At 39.7% G+C, this 4,550-nt stretch overlaps 1 non-coding gene across 1 annotated transcript; it reads right to left on the bottom strand.

Moving 5' to 3' along the window:
• Nucleotides 1-4,153: 4,153 nt before the first annotated feature.
• Nucleotides 4,154-4,261, bottom strand: LOC123950129. Its single transcript, XR_006820133.1, has one exon. It is a non-coding gene; the product is annotated as a U6 spliceosomal RNA (small nuclear RNA).
• Between the last annotated feature and the right edge of the window lie 289 nt (nucleotides 4,262-4,550).

The raw sequence follows: 4,550 nt of genomic DNA, 5'->3' as shown, positions 1-4,550 counted from the left end.
TCTTCTGCCCATTTTTTGATATGATTATCTGTTTTGTGTGTGTTGAGTTTGAGAAGTTCTTTATAGATCCTGGATATCAACCTTTTGTCTGTACTGTCATTTGCAAATATCTTCTCCCATTCCGTGGGTTGCCTCTTTGTTTTGTTGACTGTTTCCTTTGCTGTGCAGAAGCTTTTGATCTTGATGAAGTCCCAAAAGTTCATTTTTGCTTTTGTTTCCTTGGCCTTTGGAGACATATCTTGAAAGAAGTTGCTGTGGCTGATATCGAAGAGGTTACTGCCTATGTTCTCCTCTAGGATTCTGATAGATTCCTGTCTCACGTTGAGTTCTTTTATCCATTTCAAGTTTATCTTTGTGTACGGTGTAAGAGAATGGTCGAGTTTCATTCTTCTACATATAGCAGTCCAGTTTTCCCAGCACCATTTATTGAAGGCATTGTCTCTTTTCCACTGTATATTTTTTCGTGTCTTCTCGAAGATTATTTGACCATAGAGTTGAGGGTCCATATCTGGGTTCTCCACTCTGTTCCCCTGGTCTATGTGTCTGTTTTTATGCCAGTACCACACTGTCTTGGTGATCAAAGCTTTGTAGTAAAGCTTGAAATCAGGTAACGTGATGCTGCCAGTTTTGTTTTTGTTTTTCAAAATTTCCTTAGCAATTCGGGGTCTCTTCTGATTCCATACAAATTTTAGGATTATTTGCTCCAGCTCTTTGAAAAATACCGGTGGAATTTTGATCGGAATGCCATTAAAGTATAGATTACCCTAGGCAGTATAGACATTTTAACAATGTTTATTCTTCCAATCCAAGAGCGTGGAATGGTCTTCCATCTTTTTGTGTCTTCTGCTATTTCTTTCATGAGTGTTCTGTAGTTCTTTAAGTACAGATCCTTTACCTCTTTGGTTAGGGTTATTCCCAGGTATCTTATGGTACTTGGTGCTATAGTAAATGGAATTGATTCTCTAATTTGCCTTTCTGTATTTTCATTGTTAGTGTATAAGAAAGCCACTGATTTCTGTAGATTGACTTTGTATGTTGCCACATTACTGAATTGCTGTATGAGTTCTAGATATTTGGGGGTGGAGTCTTTGGGGTTTTCCATATAAAGAATCATGTCATTGTGAAGAGACAGAGTTTGACTTCTTCATTGCCAATTTGGATATCTTTTATTTCTCTTTGTTGTCTGATTGCTGTTGCTAGGACTTCTAATACTATGCTGAGCAAGAGTGGTGAGAGCAGGCATCCTTTTTTTGTGTGCTTTTAACTAGACTCCCCACTCACAGGGCACTTTCATATTGGAGTATTACTTTCCAGTGGGTCACTTCTGGTGACTCCCTCCCCCTTCTCTTTATCCTCTGATATCAGTTTGAGAATTCCCACTCTGCTTTACCTCTCCACTGATATCTTCTGCCCCTGTAGAGATCCAGCCTGATTTCACAGGTGTGCAGAGTGTACTTATAGATATTTAGCTCACTTCAGGGGACAGATTGAAACAGCATCTCCTACTTCTCTTCCATCTTGCCCCTCTTTCTCCACTGACCCGTTTTGCTATCAATTCCCCTGGTCCAAGTATCTATCATGCCTTCATTTCTCATTGACCAACCATAGATTTCATGATCTACCATTAAAATCATTCTTTTTCTAAACCCCATAACTACCTGTGACTTTTTTCTCCAATTATTTGTCTAACAAGCTCACCTGTGTAAACCCAACTGTCTATCTGCTTAAATGTAATTGAATATATAATTGAAGATAAAGTAGCCATACTGACTGGCCTACTTTAAATTCATATTCCCAAATGAGTACTTAATGTTGCCTCATAATTTTACCAACTTTTCCTAATGTGTTTTTTTCCATGTTTCTAAAATGACTATTTAAGTTTCTTCTCTCATTTTAGATTTCCACACCTCCTCTTGCCCCATCACTGTCAGCTGATGATGTTCCATTATATTTCATTAAAAAATGGAAGCAAACCCTATTGAAATGCATCTTCCCACTAACCAATCTTCCAAATCTATACTTTTACAGTTTATCTTCCCTCCTCCTTTTTTTTATTGAGAGAGAGAGAGAGAGTGAGAGCGAAAGAGAGAATGATTGGTTGTTGTGAAAGGGGTAGAGGGAGAGAGAGAGGAGGAGGACGAGAGGGAATCTTAAACAGGTTACTCATCCAGGATGGAGCCTGACAGGGCTTGATTCATGACTCTGAGTTCATGAGGTGAGCCAAAATCAAGACTTGGGTGTTCAAACAACTGAGCCACCCAGGTTCCCCTATCTTCACTTTTCTTTTGGCAATTGAATGTCATTGCTCCTATCAAAGATCAGCAACCTCAATACTGCCTCCCTGGCAGTCTGCAGAACTGTTGGTTTTTATCTTTTTTGTTTTGTCTTGTTTTAACTTCACTGATTTTTCTAAATTCTACTGGGTTTCAGTAGCAAGCAAGGAGTATGATAAAGTACTCTATGTCATAGTTATATTGTCCTTTATCTACCTTCTATCTAGGCTATCTCTTGTGGCTTTTATTTATATTCATGTTTATACACATATTTATTCTCTAGGCCAGACCTCTTCTCTGAATTCCAGCCTTATATGTCCAGGTCGCTACTTGATGAAATCCATTGCTAATAGGTGTTAATAAGCTCAAAATTATCACAGCTAATATAAGACTCTTGATTGCCACCACACTTCAAATGTATTGTTATTGGAATCCTTATCATTTGAGTAAATAGCACTGCTATCTGTCCAGCTGTTTGAGCCCCAAATCCACATTCCTCTTGTCATCTTATTATCATTATCAATTCATCTCTTATTCTCACTCCAAAATATCCAACTTGTCTTCAATCATTATTATATTACCCAAGAGTCCATCTTGAATCCATCAGTGTCTCTCCAACTTTACTATATCTTATTCCAAAATATCACCATCTCTCATTTGGTCTATTTTTTCAGTCTCATGCCATATCTTCATGCTTAAGAATAGGAGCAGGAGGGAGAGGAGGCAAGATGGCAGAAGAGTAAGGAAACTTGTTGCATCTTGTTCCTTGAATTTAGCTAGGTAACTATCAAAACATTCTGAACATCCATGAATTCAACCTGAGATGTAAGAAAAAAAAAATCTGGAACTCTACAAGTAGTAAAGTGACCATTTTTTGCAAGCTAAGAGGTGCAGAGAAGTGAATCTGAGGGGAGATATAGGAAGATAAATGAAGGGGGAAGGGAACCTCCATAAGCCAGCTACTGGAAGGTGATATAGCTCTGACGGGCAAAATCGTACCCTTAGAAATCTGCTCCAGTGAAATACATCTCTGTCTAAAAGGGGCTCAGGGGATGAAAATTACAGAATTCTAGGTGGATCAGTGTAGTCTCAGGATCCCAGAGGTCACAGAACTAACCCGGGTCCCTGAGACGGTAGAGTACCCAAACAGTGGAGCAGGGAAACTAGTTACCATCAGCAAACACAAGAGGGGACTCTCAGCTCAGATCTCCATAAACCACAAGAAGGGCTGATCTACTTTCTGCCAGGGCACCCTGCAAGGGACAGGAAAGCATGGACCATTTGCCATCCCCAGGAGAGGAAGTGTGGATAGCACACGATCCCAAGACGGCTCTCAGAGCCACAGGCCTACAAAGGACAATAATGCAGGACCTTGGACTCCCCCTGGGAGGATCACTGTGGGCACACACCACAGGAGTTTGTGGAGTATAGCACACATGAAAGTGAAGACCATTTTCCCCAGGGAGTTTACAGAATAGGGGATTCCCTGATCTTTCAGCTCTGGGCTGGATATTGGGACACAGCCATCTTTATTTCGATCCTCTGAAGAGATGCATAAAGCTGTTGGGAAACAAAAGCCACAAAGAGAACCAGTTTACACCAAGCCTGACTTCTTGGCAAGGGCCAGCGCAAAACCATCCAGACAAAAACACCCAAGAAGCAACACAGCAGGTCCCTCTCCCAGAAGACAAACTGGAAGAACAAGTTCACACAAGTTTGCAGACCCCACAAGACGGTAAAACTCCAGTTCTAGGGAAAAATAGTATACTAAAGTAGAGATTTTTTTCTCATGATTTGTTTATCTTTCAGTCTAAAATTATCAAATTTTATTCTTTTTTCACTTTTCAACAAGTTTCTTATTATACTAACTCTTAATTTTTTTAAATATGGAATGCTTCATGAATTTGCATGTTATCCTTATGCAGGGGCCATGCTAATCTTCTCTGTATTGTTATAATATTTAGTGTATGTGCTACTGAAGTGAGCACAACTCTTTATTTTTAAGTCGCTTTTTAAAAAAATTATATATTTATTTGACAGAGAGAGAGAGAGCAAAAGAAGGAACACAAGCAGGGGGAGTGACAGAAGGAGAAGCAGGCTTCGTGCTGAGCAGGGATCTCCATGCAGGGCTTGATCCCAGGACCCCAGGATGATGACCTGAGCTGAAGGCAGACACTTAACTGACTGAGTCACCCAGGTGCCCCTATTTTTAAGTCACTTTTTAACTTTTATTTTTTACATCTACATTTTATAGATGTATGCTTCATTTTTTGTCCT

This window comes from Meles meles, chromosome 8, assembly GCF_922984935.1.
Source record: "Meles meles chromosome 8, mMelMel3.1 paternal haplotype, whole genome shotgun sequence".
Lineage (NCBI taxonomy): Eukaryota > Metazoa > Chordata > Mammalia > Carnivora > Mustelidae > Meles > Meles meles.
Note: the sequence above shows the minus strand (reverse complement) of the source record. Positions and strands in the feature narration are given on the sequence as shown.